The sequence below is a fragment of the Nanorana parkeri genome, unplaced genomic scaffold (genome assembly GCF_000935625.1).
Source record: "Nanorana parkeri isolate BGI_ZX_2015 unplaced genomic scaffold, ASM93562v1 scaffold1356, whole genome shotgun sequence".
NCBI lineage: Eukaryota > Metazoa > Chordata > Amphibia > Anura > Dicroglossidae > Nanorana > Nanorana parkeri.
The window spans coordinates 232285-254686 of record NW_017307624.1 but is presented as its reverse complement, the minus strand read 5'-3'; positions in this window follow the sequence as shown (position 1 = coordinate 254686).

Genomic DNA, 22402 nt, shown 5'->3' with positions numbered 1-22402 from the left:
CCCCCCTCTGATTTGGGCAACTGTGCTTTTGCTGCTAATTTTACTAAATTGTGGAGATGGAAATACCCTGCGGTAAGAGCATATTCTTGTTTTTCCTCTTCCTTTAAAGCATAGATCTGGCGTTTGCCAGTAGCTCTCTTTTGCTTGATGTCATTGAGGTGGGGTACTTACCTGTGGGCACATCTGATCGTTCCCCTATGTTCCTGACTATCTGCACCTGTCAGCAAAAGGACAGGGCTCTTTGGAGATTGGCCCCACACTGGATCTCACATCCAATGGCTTTGAAAGTAATTCCCAAAACTGTTTGGGAGACTATTGCTTCATCTGCTATTGTATAGGATTCATTTAAGGCATACATTAGGGGAGATTATATATCACTCTTTAAGGCTATTAAAAGTGAGGAATCTGCATGTACCGTCACACTTCAAAATGAGGAACGTGTGGAACGTGTTTTTTTGTCTCCCATTCATTTTGACTCTCTTACATCTGCCAGACGTGCCCCTTAATTTGCAGATGGGGAAATAATGGGCGTTTGCTTGCTATGCTCTCACAAAATGATAGACCTCAGATGGTGGTTTCTGAGATACGCTCCGGTCAGGGCACCCTTGTTATTGCACCTGATGATATCCTTACTGTCTTTCAGAAATATCATACTTCCCAGTACTCCACTTCTGTACCAGTGGGTGACCAGCCTCCTGATTTGTCCTCCCTGTTGGACACTGTGGCCCTGGGATAGTTGTCAGGCAGGGAGCGTATCTTTTTGTTGCAGCCCAGCATGAATACTGAGGTTCTGGCTGCCATTCGATCCTTCCCTAATAGAAAAAGGCCAGGCCCTGTGGGATTCCTATGGAATTTTACAATGCTTATTCTGACCTCTTGGTTCCTTGACTCTGCGAGATGCCTTAATGATAATTGTTTACCTCCCTCTATGAGTGAGGCCCGTGTTACCCTGATTTATAAATCTCCTAGGGACCAGACTGATTGTGTCACTTATGGGCCAATTGCTTTGCTAAATTGTTACTTAAAGATTTTGACAAAAATCCTCAGTATGTGCCTTAATCAGCTGACGGATAGTCTGATAGATGGAGATCAAAACAGGTTTCTTTGCCTCATAGGTCCATGGACATCAATTTACGTTGATTGTTTACTAAAATACATGCATCCCATACTAATATTGGATCTAGAGTGGTGGCATCTCTTGATATAGAGAAAGCTTTCGACACAGTAGAGTGGTCTTATTTATGGGCTCTGTTGAATAAAATGGGATTTCTGGTGGAATTTTCTCGTTGGATTCAGTTACTGCATCATGGCCCTGTTCAGGGCCGGATTTACTCTCTCTGCTGCCCCAATGCCAGGTTCCTCAATGCGCCACCCTGCATGCAGGCTGCACACAAGTGATGTCGGCGAGCTCGCTGAGATCACTTGTACAAAACAAGCAGTGGCTTCCCCGCTGTAAATGTAGAAAAGTACCCGCCCCTGCTGTCCCTCTACTCTCTGCTACCCCGAGGTCGGGCCTCGGGTTGGCCTTGTTGGAAATCCGACCCAAGCCCTGTTGCAACCATGAAGCTGGGTAATAAGTTGTCTAATCCCAGTACTCGGCAGCGTTGTCCGCGGTCACCCACTCTCTTTGCATTGGCGACTGAACCTATAGTGGAGGCTCTGCCAGTGGCCCTTTCTATTAAGGTCAGGAGCAGGAGTGGGTAGTAGTATAAGCCAGGTCAGGAACACGGAGATCAGCGTTGTCAGGGACAGGAACCAAAGGTGAACGTCAGCCAAGATCGGGTCCGTACACAAAATCAGGATACACTGAACAGCAGGAATGCACTAGCAGGTCAAACCACACAAGGGCAAGGTCAGACTGGACTGAGTGGTTTATATAGTGAGTGGGGTGACATCATCACTCAGAGAGAGGAAACTCCCATCTGGCTCTCTCAGATGATGCTCCCTGTTTGGCCATAAGAGGGAGATTGGGAATAGTGAGCAAAGTTGCACAGTCTGCTCAGACAAAATAGGAATCACAGGTGGGGGAATGGCAGCCACACCAGAATGCTGCAAACCAGTTAATTCAGGGTGGAACCCTGACATTCTGTACTATCACTACAGGGTGTCCAAGAGGTACTTACTGAGTTTTCTGCTGCATCAGGTTTTCGGGTTAATTGGCATAAATCTGTACCGTTTCCAATTGATGCAAAAAATGTTCCCAGAACGGTTTCTCAATTGTTGGGTGATTCCTTTACCTATCTGGGTGTGGTGGTCTCTGGATCATCTAGAGAGTTTTTTTGCATTAAATTTACTCCCAGTACTACATGATATGAGGCTGAGACTGAAGGCATGGGTGAACTTACCTATTTCCCTTTTGGGCAGAATTAATCTTATTAAAATGAAACTATTGCCTGAATTGACCTTTCTTTTTCAAAACTCTCTTGTATAGATACCTAAGTCAAATTTTAAGCAAATTAAGCAAATTAACCACATGGTCTCCTCTTTTCTGTGGGGTTCCCAGCCCCCAAGATATAAGTTTTCTACCTTGACTCGCCCCACTCTTCAGGGAGGTCTGGCATTGCCAGACTTTCATAAATACTTTATTGCCACTCAGTTGGTGACAGCTCATTGGTGGTTATCGGCAGACACCAATAATTCCTCTGTTATGCTTGAGGCTGCCATATTGCACTCCTTGGAAGCGTTACGTAATCTCCTTTTTAGGTGACCCAAGCCCTTTATCCTCTTACTCCTTCTTTGCTTACCACTATCAAAGTTTGGCGAACTGGGATGTCCTGGAGCTCAAAAGCATCACAGGGCTTTTCAACAAATACTCCCTTATGGAATAACCCTCAATTGCCACATTTCTATACAATCCCTGACCCTCAATATTGGGCGTTGCATAAAATTAGGATATTATCAGGTTTAAAAAGTGATAATACATTGATGCCCTTTGATGTGCTCACTAGGAAGTACTCTATCCCTTCCATGTGCTTTTTCCGCTATCTAGGCAATTGCTATATGTTGGAAAAAACCCACTTTTCCCACTGTTCTATGTTTGAAAAAACTGGTTAATGACAACCTACCTTTGTTTCAGGACACTTACTATCACAGAGGAAGCCCTAATACATTTCACCAGATATGGGACATTAAGGTAGAATACTCTAACTCTGCAGCAGACACTGCATCATAATGTTGTGGGGTTTTCATCTCTTTGATGTATAATATCTATACCCATAGACCAGTGGTTCTCAACCTGTGTAACCTCAGGACCCACATTTGTTCTTGGTCAATAAGTCATGACCCAAGTCACACTTCAATAGAATGCATGCCATTAGGGTACTGCGCCTACCGGTGCGGGTGTACAAACTGTGGATGGGAGGGGAGTTTGGGGTACTATTCAAATCAATGACAACGCAACACACCTCCACACCAGAATGCACGGTAGGTGCAATTGCATAGTGCAGTGCGTTAATCGCACAGGACTATGTGATTAACGCACTGTACTAGTGCGAACGGGCCCTCAAAAACACTGAAGACACACACACAACCACAGACACAATCTCACACACATTCTCACACACACTCACACATACACGCTCCCAAACAATTTGTACTTTAAACAAAATGTTTTAAGATGCACCCATTCTCCCTACCTTATGGGACCTGGAGTGGATCCTCAGCCTGGGGTCCAGTGTGGGCTGATGTGCTGTGACCGAGCTCCATGCGTATGTGCATTGCTTGTACCTTGCGCGTCCTGTAGAGGTGCCGACCCTTGCGCGTCCTGTCTTTCACAGAATCCTTATGTTCTGCTTCCTCAGGAGACTCTTACGTGTTTAACATTCAGGTATTACATCTACTGTATATACTGCTGGGACATGCTGCGCATGTGCAGGAGAGGAGCAGCCGCACGAGTGGGGATGATATAAGTGTCTCTATCACCAGGCGAATGCCCTTTCCTCCCGCCAATCCCATGAGAATACCAACTAACTCATCCAGGCACACCCTAGACAGGACACTATCTCCCCCAAGTCACATGAACCGAGGATCACACGTCCTGAACATAGTGGCACCTGTATATTCACCTATATTGAAAGAGAACGCTGCCAACCATTGGTACATAAAGCTACTAACGATTATATAGCAACTCATATACTATACTTCATTCTGTAATAAAATTATATTATCTGCCTCCCATTGCGACATTCCTGTCTCCGGCATATATTAAATTACTACCTTTAACCTTTCTGCTGCCAAGCCCTCCAGGACACTTTACACCTCAGCTGGCCACACAATTTTTGGAGTTTTTTCCATTGTTTTGATTATCTATTGCTGCATTGCTAGCGTTTGTAAAAGACCACCCAAAACAATTATTTTCTGAAAGCACAGGCCTGGTACAATAAAAAGATGGTGCTACTAATTTTGTAGGTCCTACGATAATTGGGCAAATGTTTATCAAATCAATATAAAACGAATAAAAACACACAATTATATTGATCAAAGCACACTAAAATCAGTATCAGTGCACAAAAAATACCTTTTCAACTAAATCTAAAGAGAAAACTGTATTAAGTTAATAAATAACAAATATTTGTAAGTTTAAATTGCACCTTTTTGTTGAACGGTAAAAAAATGAAGTAACGCAAAACTGTAAATAAGCGACTTATGTTTAAAACTCACATATATTTACTGATCCTCCTCTCGGTCACACAGACAGATGCTGTCATTCTGAAATCATGCGCCTCTCTGCATAGCGCTTGGCCATCCTAAAGTGACAGCAGCTTCCTCCTCCGCCCCCCCCCCCCCAGCCGACTGCAGCCGCCTATTTCTCCTCTAAACCCCCGCTGCCTCAGCCCATATAGGCGGGGTAGAGCAGTGGGAATTCGAGGAGAAGCATGAAGCGGCTCCAGGCAGGGAGGAGATGACAGATGATGTCAGCAGTGGTGCCGGCAGACTGGACTTTTTGTTAATGGCTCTAATCAGTGGCTTGTAGAGCCCTGATCTCGGCTACATTTTGGGCAAGAAGGGGATTCCTGCCTTCCAAATCAGAATAACCACAGGGGAGTTTTATGAGCCCTATGGAGAAAAAACAATTGAGAAAACCTTCATCCCCAATTATTCCCAAAATATTCAAAATATAGTTTTCAGATATGCGTTTGCTCGAAATTGGCTAGGATCAGGACAGTATGCGAGCACTTGAATAGGCAGTGTGGACCTTTTTTTTAACACATCTGCTGCCATTACAGCAGCATTGTGGCCTGCAGCCTCTGCCTGCAGTTTATCTGTGTGGTAAAAGTACCAGCCATTCGGGTACCACATGCATGAGGAAACACATGACTCATGACTCTACATTACAGAGCCTCTGTGGGAGAAGCACCCCTAAATTACTTATTTTCCCCCCGCTACATCCACTGCAACATCTGCAGCCTCTACTGACAGGGAGTCAAGTCTCATAAGGGGTTTCAGAGGTTTAGGATATGGGGAAGAGGGCATAGGGCCATACATATTAGAGTCAAGCAAAGGCTTAAGCCTCTGCAGAATTCTCTGATGAAGACAGTGCAGTCACCTGTAGCCACCTTCCCCCTCCAGGCCTTATCCTCCGACTGCTTAGAACCAGCAGTTCTCCCCAAGAGCACTAGGACATATACAGCATCCCAGGATAAACGCTGCCATGCTGCCACCATAACCAGCTACTGCCACAGTAAAGGAGTCACAAAATGTTTCAGAGAAACCTACAGCCTGCCCTTTCACACACATTTTACAGTAACAGGATAGGCAGGCAGCAGTAACATTTTAGGCATTCAATCCCATGGCCAAAGGCTGCCTGACAAAGACATTTTCTTCTTACTCCTCCCAGGTGCAGAGCAGTCACTTTCCTGCTAATGCACCCCTTTTCTCCTCCTCCTCTTCAAGCACACATAGCAGCCCCTTTTTAACAGTGCTGTGAATGCACCCCTTTTTCTCCTCAAGGGTGCGTAGCAGCCACTTTATTTTCAAGTGCTGCCAATGCACCTTTTTCCTCCACCTCAAGGGTGCAGAGCAGCCACTTTTCTCTCTAGTGCTGCTTATGTGCCATTTTCCTCCTCCGAGGCAGCAAAGTAGCCACTTTTTGTGCTCCGAATGTACCATGTTTTTCTACTCTATCAGCGTTTCAAAAAAATCCTTTTTATTTTATATTGACTTCCTCCTCCTCCAATCTAAGCATGTACAGCAGCCATTTTGCTTTCTAGTGCTGCTCATGCACCCTTTCCCTCCTCCTCCTCTTCAAGGGCTCAGACCAGCCACTTCTTTATTGTGCTGCTCATGCGTCTTTTCCTCCCCACCTCTTCAGCTAATCCTGCCCAACAACTAGATATGAGCAGTCAGTGAAGTGTATCACTGTAATCCCCAGGGCTGGCCCACAAAGCTCTGCATTGTTTTTTTAGTGAGCCTTTTTTATTGTAACTGCTGATGGAGTGAAATAAAAATTTTTTTTTACCCCAATCACCCCCATGCCCAAGATCCTAATGTCAGCTTAGCCAAACACCCCCTTACTCAAGCTAGTGGCCTGTGTTACACCACAGTATCAGGTACTCAGCTGCCATTATTTTTCATAGAAAGCTATTCCTGCCTTCCACATGTGGAATACTACGAGGCAACAGAAAGCAGAGGAGGAATATGAGAAGGATGAGGTTTGGAGTGCTGGCAGTGGGAAAAGGTGTTGGGGTGCTAGTGGTGAGAAGTAGGAGGATTTTTGGGGTGCTGGCATGAAGGAGGATGAAATTGGGGTGTCTGCAAAGAAGATGCTTTACATAATCGGAGGATCTGCTGCCGCCATGCCAGAGGAAGACCAAAATGCGGCAATATATGGATGTGCTGCGACAACCTGTTTGCAGTATTTCCTAATGGGTGTCAGATCCCCCCTCACTACAGGCATAACTTTTTGCCTGAAAATCTGTCCCTGCCCTGGTCAACCAAACACAGATGGACACCAATGCAAACTGAGTACTAGAAAACAAAAGTCTGTAACACCACCTTGTCGCTATGCTAAAATAAAAAAGGCTGCCTACGCTTCCACAACACATGGGGAAGGGCACGCAGCAGAAAATGTAGGAGGGAAATTATACAGCCAGGGGAAAGGTAGGCATCAGCAACATGATAAGCATGTTATCTTAAATCTTCCTTTGCCGGGCAACCAACCGAACAGCCGGAGGCAGTCTGGATCATGGCATCAGCTGTTATAAACTGGAGGTTGTATTCTGTTTGTGGCTGATATATACAATACCCTGCGTGGTTTCAAAACGTTGGCTATACTATACATGTAACATGATTCTCTGTTACAGATTGATGGAATCCCAGCTGTTTTACAAAGCGGAGCCTGTATATGTAATGAGTAAATATTGATGCCCATGTTCATATATGTATAATATTGACACAACACATAGGAAAAAGATTTCTAATGAAAACATTGATAAGTAAATCTCCTTTACTTGTTTATCTAAAAAAAGGAAAAGACTATTCATTCTCTTTAAAATAACTTTATAGCTTTCTATAGTAATGTGCAATGTTGCCGATTGCCCACCTGACCTTGTTTTCTCAGCATAACATCTAACTGTGGGAGCCAAGGCTAAGGTGATCATCTGTCGAGTTCGGTACACATATGATTGGATTTTACTCCCCAAATACAAAGGTATTATAAATATGCTTACTTTTCTCAACAAATATTGATTCCCAGACACTGAGAGGATGGAAACTGATAATCAATCTAAAGAAGGCTTTCATTATAAATTTAGAAAATTGTGCCAGACTCCCATGTAGATATAAGTATTCAGGAAAGTCAAGTACAATATTAGTGAGGCTTGTCACTGACTGTGAATTAAGCTGATTAGGTTTTGAGGAAAGAGTGACATCAAGTGGTCAAACCATGATAACTAGAGCAGGACACTATATGAGTAAAAACCTATCTCATACTTCATATACTCTTTGTTTAGGAGCAAAGACTGGCAAGGTAATGCAAATGGATATGGTACAAGATGTGGGAGTGGTGGAATCCTATATACCTAAATGGAATGGAGCAATAACAGCATTACTGGTATGCTGATCTCCCTCCCTCCTCCTCCTGACGCCCTCCCGAGCCGGTCCCGGGCTGCAGATGGGCTAGCGGATCCCGAGATTAAAGGTGAGGGGTCAGGAGGGGGAGATCTCGCACTCGCGATCGGGAGGGGGCGGGTGCTCCCGAAATTCACGCCATACAACCGATCGGTGGCTATATAGCCGCCGATCAGTTGTATGTGAAACAGCCGTTAACGGCTGTAGAAATGAGCGGGTCTTTCCTGCCCTAGTGCGCGCAAGCAGGGAAAAAAAGCCGTCTGGAGACGGCAACCCGCTGATGCGAGTCTGCCGTCCGTCCGTTTTTTCTTAACGGGCGGACGGCAAGAGGTTAAACATAATGGAATGTGACAATGTAAAACAGAAAAACTATATAGCAAAAAATATATACTTATTGTAATTATAAAACCTCTCTATGGAAATAATCCTGCCAAATGTATTCTATTAGTTCTTATAAAGAAGTCTTGAGGTTGCTTAGATACTTAGAACTGCTTGATCTTTTGGTGTAATGCTTGGTGTACTCAAAAGAAAAGCTTTGTAGTTGCTCTATAAGAAAGCTGAAAGCTAATCAGTTTTAATTAATTATGAGGCAAGTAAAAGTGCTTTTCCACTCAAAAAGTCCCTTAAATTGTATATCAGGCAAAATAAAACACATATAGTGTGCAATTAATTCCCATTTCCCATGTTTTATCTCTCTAAAGTACAGACAAATATATGTTAATCTGTCTGAAATAAATGAAGGCAGCCAAGTGAATAACCCAGCTGAAGTAAAGTGAGCCGAACAATGTTCAGCTATTCACTTCTGACTTGTATGGCTGATTTCAGCCGTATATCGGCTGAAATCCGCAATGCATCGGCTGCACTTTGGTCATCCTAACATGCTCTGCATGTTTGGCTGAGCCGAAGTGCAGAAGGACTTCGACTCAGCCGATCCAACATCTACCCACTCCGGCCCCTGACTTTGGCTTGTTCCGGTTTATGATTCTGCTTGCTCCTGTGGACTCTGTTCTTAATAAATATTTTAACTAGCACCTTTTGCTTGTCTGGTTTTCATTGCGCTCTGACAATAGCCGAATGTCGCCAAGCGGCATTCGGCTCGGTACCTCTGTGGTACCAAGCAGAATAGAAAATCAATGAAAAAAATTATTAAAAAAAAGTTATAAAAAGATTTTTAAAATGTAAATAAAAATAGTTAAATAAAAAAATAAATAAATATTAAAAAAAAAAACAAAAAAAAACAATTGGACAGAGCTAGCAGTGACAGCAAACTCTGCCCAAATGTTTCCTATTGGCCGGCACCTGCTAAAAAAAAAACCACGACGCATGCCGACCACTCCCGCCGCATAATGTCAAATCTGACAGATGCCGGCAAAATATATAAACAATTTGGTGGAGCTGGCTGTGACATCACCACTAGCTCTGCCTAACTAACTAGCTCCTATTGGCCGGCACCTGCCAGAGTTTTCCAGCAGGTCCCGGGCAATAAATAACAACTGGGCAGAGTCGGCTGCAACGTCCCGGCCGGCTCCGCCCAGTCATTATTGTTTAATGACAGATCAGCGTCCCCAGGTCATTTGGGGACGCTGATCTGTCATTACAGCTGTCATTTTTGTGGAGATCAGTCGGCTTCGGGCGATCCTTTTCCATGCTTTGCCTGTCACTATGGCTCAGCCGAGCTGAAGCATGTGTGTTCGGCTTGGCTAAGCCACTTGGCTGCCTTTGGTTGCTGTATGGCTATAGTGAATAGCCCATACAGCAGCCCTTCTGTTCGACTCACCCAAGGGGCTCGGACGGCCGAAGTGAGCCGAAGGATCAGCCAAAAATCGTCTGCCTCACTCTACACTCAGTCCTGCTTGTACAAAGCAGGACTGAATGTAGAGAGGGCAACTTCCCTACAAGGACACCGCTACCGCCCCTCTGCGCCCTGCTGCCCTGAGGCCGGGCCTCAGTGGCCTTGTGTGGAATCCGGGGCCTGTCCTTAGGGTAACGGGAGGACAAACTAGCGTCCTCCCGTCACCCTAAGCTCAGTATACTGTAGTATACAGTATACTACAGCTTGAGGTATACTGAGACGCCGCAGTATACCGCAAGCTACAGCTCGCGGTATACTGAGATGCCGCAGCTGAAGCGGATCCCGACAATTATGTCTGGATCTGCCCAGCTGCGTGAATGACAGCTGGCTCTGCCTATCTAAAGAGAATCGGAGTGGGGAGGGGAGAATTCAGCCCCTCCCCTGTCACGGCAGAGAGCTGTGACAGGATCGAGAAGTGAGCGAACACCGGTATGTGTTCGCTCTCTTTCCGATCTACTGAGCCGACCTGTGACAGTCTCATTGTTACAGGTCGGCTAGAACTATGAGGTGAGTGAAAAGCACTCACCTCATAGTTCTCCTTTAACTTCTATTTATTAAGATGCATTTCTGGCAGGAGAAGCAATTAAAGGAAGCCAGAAGTGTTGTACTGTTGATAAATACAGTATAATGATTATGTAAAGTGATTACTTTATCAGTTTCAGCAATCTATCTTCCTCTGGAATACATCACAAAGCAAAGTACATGTTAAATTGTAAAATGATAGTGTAAGTCAGCATGATAATACTAGACAGCTGAATACTGGTAATTGATTTATAAGCTCTTATAATGGATTCTTACAAAAAGTAAAACCTGCTGAGCACATTATAACCCATTAAAAGTTTTTTCATTCTATTATTTGAGAATTCAATACACCGAATATCCTGGTTTAGTTTGACAGAAGGCAGATATTTACAGTTTTTTGTTCAACTAAATCTTTATGTTCTAGACTTGAAATGGTCTGGGAAAACGGTTTCATCTTCACAAAATAGCTGTGGTCAGCATTCACTGCGCACGCATCAAATTATGTGTCTAGTTCTAGTTTTATGTGTCATTCTCTAGTCCCCCAGTTCAGACCAAATGCAGGCCTTCATTTTGTCATTTGCAGGTCACTCCACATTCCACAGGACAGAGATCTGCTGATCTTTATTGCCCCAGCACTAGTGAGAGTGCCAAACAACCTTTTAAACCTTTTACAACTGTCCCTAATTAAAAGCATGCAAGCAGGCATTCATCTGTCACCAGTGGACAAGTTGATAAACACAAGCAGGTCTGATAGAGTTACTGACCCAGGTGACCCAGCATTCACCGGAAAGTCATAAACCTGAGTTACAATATCAGCTCCATTTCATAATTTGGAATTTGGCGGTGATAGTGTAAAATAAAGGTTAATCCTCCTCCTGCTCTCCCTCCCCAGCCGTGTCCTAGGGACCGGCTCTCTGACACCCCCTAGAGGGCTGACAAAAAGATGCTGCAGAGGTAGCTAGAGATGATCTTGTTTTGAAACATCAAGAAAGTAACTCCAGCAACATCAATGTTAATGTCTTAACATCGCAGAAGAGTTCCCCTTTAATCTCTGGACATCATCTGTTGAAAGCTTGCTTGAAGAAGAGCCCTTCAGACCTTGCTTTTGCTTATTGAACTCTGAACTCTGTCAGGACTCCTAAAACCAGGACTGTTAAGTATTCACCATTTAGTCCCTTTTATTTTATTAATAAAAGGGATAAAAAATATATATTTTGTCTCTTTTTAATAATATCTTCTTCTGCTTATTTTTCTGCACAGTTTCTTTCATTAACCTCCCTGGAGGTATGATTATGCAGGATTTTAGCATGCCAAAGCGGTGTTTTTTGTGGCAATTTGTTGTTTTATTTTGTAGGCCTGTAATTCTTAGTAAATCTTAGAAATAACTCACCTAAATCTGTCCAAACAAGAGTCTAGTAGACATCCCGGGTATGATAAAGTTTGAAACACGAAATCATAAATTATAATATAATAAATCATTATAAATAATTATAAAAAATTATAGTATAATAATAAAAAATCTGTGTTTCTGTTAAAAAACACGTGGTGGCAGTGAACATTTGGTGGGTAAAGGGTTAACTGTGGAGTTAACCAACTCTGGTGACGATTGCTCTCAGTCTGCTGGCATGAGATTGTGTCATGCGAGCTGGGAAATCTCTGTGCAGGGTGTGGCTGAGAGTCATATCGCCACGTCCTTGTGATGCCACGCTCAGTTCAGAACTGTGTATAGTGACGTGTGATCGACGTACAGCGGGTCTGGGCCGGGAGTACGTCACATATTGGTGATAGAGCGGTGGGATAGTTCTGTTTAGAGCATTTAGTGTAGCGTTAGAGTTTAGCCCTACACTAAAGGATTGTAACCTTTTTGAAACAGTCTTTAGAGATAAGCCGCTGCATAGTTTTGTAATTAAGAGACATATAGCAACAGTCCCCCCTCCCCCCATCTTTTGTTTTATGTCCTATCTTTTATTTCGCAAATGTGCCTGGTCTAGCAGAGTACAAGAAAATGAGCAAAGATGATCTGATTATTGTGTGTCAAGCAAGGCAAATGGACACTTGCAATAAAACACTTGAGGACATGATTTGTGACCTGCTTGAGGTGGATATACAGGCAAAGCAGATACTGGGGAGACCGGAGGAAGCGGTCTCAGCCTCAGAGGAGTGAGGTTCAGGTACAGCCGCCAGTGGTGAAAGTACTGAGACTGAACCAGGGGTCATGGCGAATATCATCTCCAACCAGGGGCGGACTGGGCCGGGGGGCAGGGTGGAAATTGCCCCCCCGGGCCTCTGTGCTGCCTTTAAAAACGGCCGCTGCCCGCGGCCGTCAGAGGGCCCGTCACTGGCCCCTCTAATAGAATTTTTCGGCCACCGGTGCATCCGACAGACAGGCCCGATCGCAGAAGCAAGTTGCTGGAAGACTGCTCAGGTAAGCCTGCACTTCCCTCCCCCCACATGGTGCTCTATAATGTATTGCTGGGTTTGTATTCCTCCTATAGCTGATGGTACATTGTGCTGCATATTATACATGGGAATACAAATCCCAGCAATACATTGTACGCTGTATGTATAATGTACTATTGCTGGGATTTGTTGTACTCCTCTATAGCTGGTGGTATCCTGCATTGCGCTGTATAGAGGACTACAAATCCCAGCAATAATATATTATACAGCGCAATGCAGAATACCACCAGCTATAGAGGAATACAACAAATCCCAGCAATAGTACATTATACAGCGCAACGCAGAATACCGCCAGCTATAATGTACTATTGCTGCGATTTGTTGTATTCCTCTATTGTTGGAGGTATTCTGCATTGTGCTGTATAATGTATTATTGCTGGGATTTGTAGTCCTCTATAGCCGGTGCCATTCTGCATTGATTGCTGTATAATTTTACACTTTCCATTTCACTATATTGCACACCACACTTTTTTTTTTCTTCCACCGCTCCAAGCTTGCTCCTGTGATGGACTACAATCTCAATACAAACTAGTAGTCCATCACTGGAGCCATTTTTTAAAATCCTGATTAACCGTTTAATTGAACTTAAAATTCGGCTAACTAAATGATTTTGAAAATAATCGTTAGCTGCAGCTCTATATAAAGGGTCACCCTACACCAGGGACCCCTGTCTCCAACCCACAGAGTGATCAGGCTAGTAACAGAATGCCTGTACCCAGCGGTGACTCTCCTCAACAGCAAGAAGTTCTGCAAAGGTTAATGGGCACAGACCCTATAATGTACCTGCAGTTTCTGGAATAGGAAGCTGAGAGAGAGGCGGTAGAATGCAGAGCACAGAGGGAATCGGCCCGTCGGCATGAACTAGAGATGGCTAGGCTCCAGCATCAGGGACAGGGATCGAACCTCAGTTTCCTAGAGCACAGGGAAGTACCTTTGGATGTTAGCCCTGCAGCCAATTTTCCAGCTATTGACAAGGACAGTGATATCGATACCTACCTGCTATGCTTTGAGAAGATATGCAGGCAATATCACTTGCCTCAGAACCAATGGCCCAAATATTTGACACCAGACAATGATTATGAAGCCTTAAAAAAAGAAATCATGAGGAAGTTCCAGGAAACACCAGAGGTGTATTGCAGATGGTTCAGATCCCTGCAAAAGTTGCTTACGTACCCCATTCCGGCAGTGGACCAAGGGGCTGAAGAAATGGTCTTACGAAGCCCTGGAGGAACTGATGATCCAGTATCAGCTCCTGCACATCTGCCCCCGAGAAATTGGGCAGTTTGTGCTGGTGCGAAAGCCAGAGTCTGCCACAGCGGCTGCTGAACTGGCAGATAACTATACCAACACTCAGGTATCTGACTACTGCCAAACTCCCCCTAGTGGCTGGAAAGGAGGGAAGTCGCCAATGGCAACGACTGCTACATTGGTGAGTCAGCTTTCCCAGAAACCAGCTGCTGGAATGCCTGGTGCCAAACCAGTGTCAGTGGATATTCGCAGGTGTTACAACTGTGGCAAGCCTAGACTTCTCAGGAATCAGTGTCCTGAGCAGAAGAAGATGACATCTCCTAGCCAGCCAGTCGGCACCCCTTCTTCTGTAATGTTTGTGAACGAGACATCGGGAGGTAACCAGACCAACTTGCAGCCCTTTGTCATCAGTAAACGGACTGTGACTGGCTTCTAAGACACTGGAGCAGAGGTCACTCTAGTCCATCCAGAGCTCTTTGAAGACAAAGACCTCACCCTGGAAAAGTTCCTTACCCTCACTGTAGTTGGGGGCACTCGCTCCCAGGTGCCTCGGGCCCATGTTTTCATTGATTGGGGGGTGGGAAGCGTGATGAGAGAAGTGACGGTCTCTGACAAAATTCCCACACCGGTTTTATTTGGGCGCAGACTTGGGAAACCTGATTTCTTATTATGCCCCCGCGGAAGACACCCAGATTCCTCCACCAGAGTCTCTGAATGCACCAAGGTACTGTGTACAGATGTGGGGTTAACATCTGGGCAATTTTGGGGTGGGCAATTTGGGGGTGAACAGAGGGGAGGAGGGTGGGGTGGAATTGAAAACGTGTTGTAGATGCATGTGTAACAGATACTGTAACTGGTAATTCTGAAATGTGAATGATACCACGGTCAATGTTGTAAGCTGAGCACTTCCAGGTTTTTACTTCCCAGGGGAGATCAGCAAACAGATGCAAATCATCAGCAAACAGATGTTCAATGATGTCCTGATGTTCTGACACTTTCTCTCCTCCACAATGGAGGTCTGAGGCACCCAGGAGGGAAAGGGAAGCACAGGATCATGGAGGGGGTCAGGCAGAGGGGATGGGGGGATGGGGGTGGGCACTTTCCCAAGCATGTAGAAGTGACCAGGGGGCTGTAAATCACTTTTACCTCATAGCAGACAGCCAGAATAAAACATTAAAACAATCTCCTGGCTGCTATAGTGGCTGTCAGTTTGTTTACATGCCAGCACTGCTACTGCTGTAGTGGCAGCAGCAGCAAATGGATGGTAAATGTGTTTTTTAAATGCAAAGATAGTAGTTACCTAATTATGACCCAGATTCAGGCTCTGTAGCCTCTTCAACAGAGCGTGTGAGAAGTTTACGTGCCAAAAAAGGAGCATGTCGATAGGAGGAGAAAACAGAGGGACAGAGAGATGAGCATATCACTTTGCTGCTTCTCCTCTCTTAGTTCAGTCTCAGGCTGGAGTGAGTCCATGATGACCTGGGCTCAGAAGAAATGGGTTGAATGACATCTAACAGTTGAATGACCAAGGACATCTAACAGCAGCAAAAAATACTGTGGCTTCCCAGTCATATTGGGGTCCTACATGCTGTCATAGCAATTTGGTTACTTTTTGTTGCTGCCAAAATTTGAGTGTGTCTTGCCATAATATGCACACCCATATAAACTAACAAAGAAAATGGAAAAATAACAGATCTACTGTGAGAATCAACAGGTTGAAAAAACTACATTGTTGGGGGACTCATGAAAACAAAATCTATTGAGTTATATTAATGGTAGTGACATACTGTACTTTAACATATATGTCATTTTTGATTTTGCCTATAGTTCCTCTTGAAAGGGTAATTCTATTGGTAGCAGGTAGGTTTTCATGGCAGAAGAGACTCAGGATGTCTCTACTACCATTAAAGCTCTTTCCTTGCCTGCTAGCATATTTTGTTTCTTATTGTACAGGCAATACGAGCCAGGTACTGGTATGAAGTAACTCATCATCCATGGCTCGCCAATAGAAAAGTTTAAAAAATCTGGATCTGGAAGAAGGCCAGGAGAAAATGGGAGCAACAGAGTAATGGGGAGAGGGAAGTAAGTGTGTTTTAATGTGCAAATATGCTGTGCATACTTGCACCTTATGGACGGAGCTCTGGGGGCCCCAATTTAAGTTCTGTTTTAAATTTAAAAACTTACAGTTTTTGCCGGCAGTTAACACAAGTTCAAAAGTTAAATTTTCTTTGGTTGTTTATCAACTTTTTGTTTGTTGATGTAAACAGTTATAAAATCATCCATCCTGACACATTACATTTAAGAATAAAAATAAAGGAACTGTCAAACAGACATATATCCACTAGGGGGCGCCTTTTATCTTGTTTGGTATGCAGCACGTACTGTATGCTTTTCTTCAAACGAACACAGGAGTTTCTGTAATATGTGGGAAGGTGCTAACACTCAGCAGTCACAGAACAGTATCGCAATAAGAAAACCAAAGAACAATATTAATGCATAGTTCCGGGATTTTGCTGCGGTGATTTTGCTTCTCAGTGCTGCTTTAGTTTAAACACTAAGGACATTTTCTCTGTCACAGCCATGTGAATGTGTGTGTGCTTTTTACAAATAGGTCTTTTATTACTGGTAAAGTTATACCAACAACTATTTTCTTTTATTTCGATATGTAGAGAGGAAAACTGTATAATGCAGTATAAAAAGCAGGGAAAATGCTATATTGTAAACTATACCATCACACTAGAATTTCCAAAAATAGCATTAATAAAATCAATCTACTTTGCAAATACATTTCCTGTTACTGGAGTACTCATTGTATATAGCTTGTATTTTAACCACCTAATAAATAAACAATGTACTAATGGATATAACGCATATAACAGCAGTGCTGCAACTTCAAAAGAAAGCTTTCATGAGAAGTACTTGGAAGAAGCCATTGCTGACCTCTCAGCAAAATGTTACCTGTCTGGCTATCAAACAGTAATTTTCCTTTCCGGACTCATCCTTATGTCAGCATAAGTTTTCCTCCCCAGGGTTCTGTTACTGCTTGTTACAGAACACTCATCTAGGGGAACTTGCTACCTTTTATTGGATAGGAGCAGGTGGTGGTGGTGGGGGGCTATTTGGCATCTGGGGGCTATCTGGCATTTGGGGGCTCACTGACATCACTGGTTGCCATGAGCTGGGTGGGACACCGGCCAGAGCATCCTGCTCAGCTCCTGGCAACCAGTGACTTCACTGGTTGCCAAGTGCTGGGCAGAACACCAACCAGAGCATCCCAGGTTGCTAAGATCTGGGTGGGGAGATGTGTACGGCCCTTCCACATCTCCCCGCTCTTAGCAACTTGGGACACTCTGGCTGGAAAATAGGTGGCAGGCACACTGCAAACACCGTGTAGCAGAGAGGTCATGCCACTCTGCCTGTTGCCCCCCCATATGACAAAAGAGATGCCACCTGAGGCAGCAGCCTCATTATAGGGATGGCCCTGGGTAGGAGGTGGTCATGTGGGGTCAGGATGGTGGAGTTAATCGTAGTATGCCGACATGTGGATACTCCAGGAAAGGAAAATTACGATAAGTATGTGGTAACAATTTTCTGCAATCTGTGCTTGTTTTGCAGATAGAAATGTTATTATATACAGTATAATCCCTGTATATTCTCTTGAAGGGAGTAACATAAGCACTTTTAGTTAGTGTTTTGGCCTAACATTTAGGAACTTTTTGACTTACCTACCTGCCATCTCAAAATTGGCCACAAGGTGGTGCTGTAGCGAAACATCATCTAAGTTCCCAGCAACCTCCAGCCCAAGAAGAAAGAAACAGGTGCACACTGGGTCCTTAGACTACATCTTGGAACCAAGGAGAGGAGGATCCAGTGCCATCCTGAGCATGTTTGAAAACAAACGCCCAAATTCCCCTCAGGCAGCATCGCTGATAGGGATGGACTCATTTATCTGTATATTTGTGAGCTGACACTCTATTTACATGATTCGTGTATTGATTCTATGATTTCATGTTCTTCTTTTACCAGTTTCACCCACCATGTTTTAGGAATACAGCTTTAAGATTTCATCCAGTCTGGCTTATTGCAGAATAGGAGGGTTTAGCTGCATGTTAAGCTCTAGAACTAGACATAGAAGAAGAACTAAGACATAACTATCACTCATGGTAACCAATAAAATATTTGCACCTAGCATTTTAGAAATAACACAGCAATATATTTATCTCTCACTAATTGAGCTCAATCCAAACTCAACCTGTTTGACATTTGGCGACTGATGCAGTTGGAAGTCCGTCATTTAGTGGCAGTATCTCTACCACCACTAAATGACAAATTCCTGCTGGCTTGTTTATGATTGGAAAAAAGCCAGCGGGAATCTGTCATTTAGACGGTCCCTAGCTGGCTGCTGAATGTGAACAAACAGGCTGGGGTGCTGGATGATGTCATTGACCAAATATAACCATGACCGTATAAGGTCATTAACATCACCCAGGTTCCCTGTTTATTTGCAAACAGAAGCCAGCAGGGATCTGTCATTTTGCGGCTGTCGAACAAATTAAACCTCAGTGGGGAGCTGTCATTTTGTGATAGTAGAATAAGGGGGCACCTACCGGTAGATATTCATCGCTATGTAAATAAGTATTCAGTAAATAGTACTGTCCCACCACACTCCCATTGCTAAATAACAGTTCCACGGTTGTTGTGGTAATGTAAACAAATCATGATAGACATCATTGTAACATAGTAACAGTATGTAAGGTTGAATAAAGATCAAGGTTCATCCAGTTCAACCTATGTATGGGTGTGTGTGTGTGTGTGTGTGTATTTATCTTGCTCTAACACTTCCCATATCCCTGTAGATTATGCGAAAGAAGCAACTCATCCAGAAGTTTTCTTTAAATTAATCAATGTTATCAGCAGATACCTCTGCCTGTGGTAGGGAATTCCAAACTTTCACTACACTCACAGTGAAATATCCCCTACAAATGCTAAGATAGAAAGATCTTCTAATCTCTTGTTGTTGTCCCCGGGTTCTCAATACAGTTTTTGGGTCTAAACGGTTTGTTCCTAATATTGTGGTCCCCATTAATGATTTTGAAGACCACAATAAGGTCCCCTCTTAATTGCCTCTATGGGAGTTAGTTGCCGAGAAACATATAATGAATGAAACAATATTGCCTTTTAAATGAAATTTGTAGCTGTTTTGTGCATACATTATTTCTTCAGATAACATGAAAAACATCATATATTTAAAAATATGTTTCTTTATTGTTTATTCAGGTAAGTCTGAAATATTGCATATTAATATTTTGCTTTCTGTTTTTAGCCAGAATGTGGTGTTTTATGCTTCTTTTAACGTAAGTATCTTTAGTTATAGCCTCTTAAAGAATACTTTTTTAAAGGCTTAAGATGACCTTGCAAACGTCTCTCTTCAGGGAAGCCTATCCTGCCTCTACCCAACAGCTGAACTTTTACTTTCTCAAACAACTTATCCCTACAAAGTAGACATTTGAAATTCGTTTCATTCCAAATTGAAATTTGTATGAATTTCTGTAAATTCAAACATTCGGTTACATCCGAATTTCTGAATGACAGAAATAACAAATCTGAAGGAATCCGAATGTTTGATAACGAAATTCGGATACATCTGAATTTCATTCAGAAATGAAACACAAGTGGGAGAGCTGTCATTTACCGCTCCCTGGCTTCTCTGCACTGTCGGGGGAACCGCATGCTGTTTTTTTGTTTTTTTTAACTTTGGGGTCCCCATAACATTCCTACCAGACCTAAAGGGTCTGGTATAAATTGGGGAAGAGGGACCCCTCGCTGTTTTTTTTTGTGGTGTCAGAAATTTAAAAGAAACAAATGTCACTTTTCTGCAACAAATTTTAGTTTGTAATGATCATTTTACTCATTCGAAATTAACGAAATTCAAATTCATCCGAATGCGGAAACGAATTGACGTTCAGATCCGATACCTGAAAAATTAAATAACGAAACATCCGCAACAAAACAAAATGAAACTAAACATTTTTTTGCTGGCTTACATGTTTACTACAAAGTTACTACCTTTTGTATCACTTGCCCTCCTCTTTTAGATTTTAAGCTTCCACAAGCAGAGTCCTCCTATCCCTCTTATTTTGAATTGTATTGTTACTAGGGGTGCAGAGATACCAAGTATCGTACTTAGTACAAGTACTGATACTTTTCCAGCTCCATTGAAAGACTAGACTAGAGAAAAACTAAACAGTTTGGAGGCAGTTGTCATTTTAAAGGGGCATTGGCTACATTTTTTGTATTCTTATTAATAAATATATACATATATATATTTACATATATATATAGTGACATAAGGAAAGGGGAAGTCATCGAGGGGCGATATATTTCACCTCGCTTTCTATCATATGTACAGGACTAGCTGAAGCCAGACCAGGTTTTTGGGTAGACTTTGGGTCTGGGTAATCCACCTCGGATTTCTTGTCTCTCACCTGGATTGTTTAATTGATTAACCACTTGAAGTCCGCGGTGTTAAACCCTCTTCCCATCCAGGCCACTTTTCAGTATTCAGCACTGCAGTACTTTGACTGACATTTATTCCGGCATTCAATGCTGTACTGAAATTAATTTTATACCAAATTTTAGGGACAGATAGAGCTTTCTTTTGGTGGTATTTAATCACCACTGCGGTTTTAATTTTTTACTATATTAAGCAAAAATTATCGAATGCATTTTATAAGGTACTCACTGATACAGAGTAAAAATACCGAAAGTCCCATTAAGGAAGGCGGGCGGCTTGTAATGACTTACCGCCTTGCTTCCCGATTAGCCGGGAAGCCGTCTCCATGCTCCCTCATCACCAAGTGACAAGGAAGCATGGAACCGGCTTTCTGGCCAATTAGGAAGCTGGTAGGGCAGGTACTGACTCGCCGTCTGGCTTCTCGATTGGCCAGTTTCCGACCATTCAGGAAGCCGGGCGGCGAGGCATTACACGGCGCCCAGCTTCCTGATTGGTTTGGAAGCTGGCTCCGTGCTACCTTGTCACCAGGTGACGAGGAAGCAGGGAGCTGGCTATCTGGCCAATCAGGATTCCAGGGGGCGGGTACTGACTCACCGCTCAGCTTCCTGATTGGCCAAGAAGCCGACTCTGCACTGATACAGATACTAGTATCGTTATATATAGTATGGATGCACCGATACAATTTTTTTACAGACCAGGTACAAGTACTGATACTTCTCCAGGTAGTCACAGATACTAATTACTGATACCTTTTTTTAGTGTCAGTTTTTCTAAAATAATACAGACTAATGATTTCAGGACAGTCGTGGTACGCCAGGGCCCAGTCACAGTTGCAACTGCTGCTGCTGCTAGTTCTCGTGAAAATGCCAAGTATCAGCACCGATACAGATACTGGAATTTGAACATCCCTAATTGTAACTGTACTGTTCTTTTATTTGTAATGGGCTGCTCAAACTGTTGGCACTATATAAATCCTGAATAATAATAATATTAATGCTATAATGACTCCCAGAGGGTTATTCACAAAAGGGTGAAGGGTTTGGAGAAGGCAGGAGAAGTGAACAATCTAGGCCAAAATAGCTGATTTGGAAAAATTCTCCAATTCAGATCACTTTCCGGTTCAGCTAAGTCTAAAGGCAAAGGAAATATTGTTTAAACTTTTAAAATGTATTGTGGGGAGGGTTTAAGAAGTGGAGAGGGAAGGTACAGGTGGGGACCCTCTAGCCGGAATTCTGCTTTAAAGAGGGCCTAAACTCTTTAAAATGTGCCCAAAAAAGGCAAGCAGAGGGCAAATAACTAGTCATTACTATTGCCTGTAGGCTGAGTAGGCTCCCTGCAGCTGATCCTTTCCCCATTGCTGACTTAGTATGCTTTGTTCTTCACCGTGTCTCTGTGGAGGTGGCCAACTTGGGACATAAGTAGGCTTTGCTTCCCCTGATGACTGGGGATCTGATGACTGACAGGAAAATACTCAAGAAACAGCAGATCCACAGAATGAAGGAAACAGAAGCAGGGAGATACATGCAGTGCAGATTACTCTGCAGCAAGGAGAACAGGGAGCACCATAGTGGTCACATTAGCAAGTCCCACTCCAAATCTTGTGAGACTAGCAGTCACAGGCAGCCATGCCTCATACTGCAAATTTACAGCAATGAAGCTGTAGACAAAGGAAAGCCTAGGCACAATCAAAACCAGGAAATTCACTGGTATGCTTCAGTAGGAATTTAGGGAACATTCAG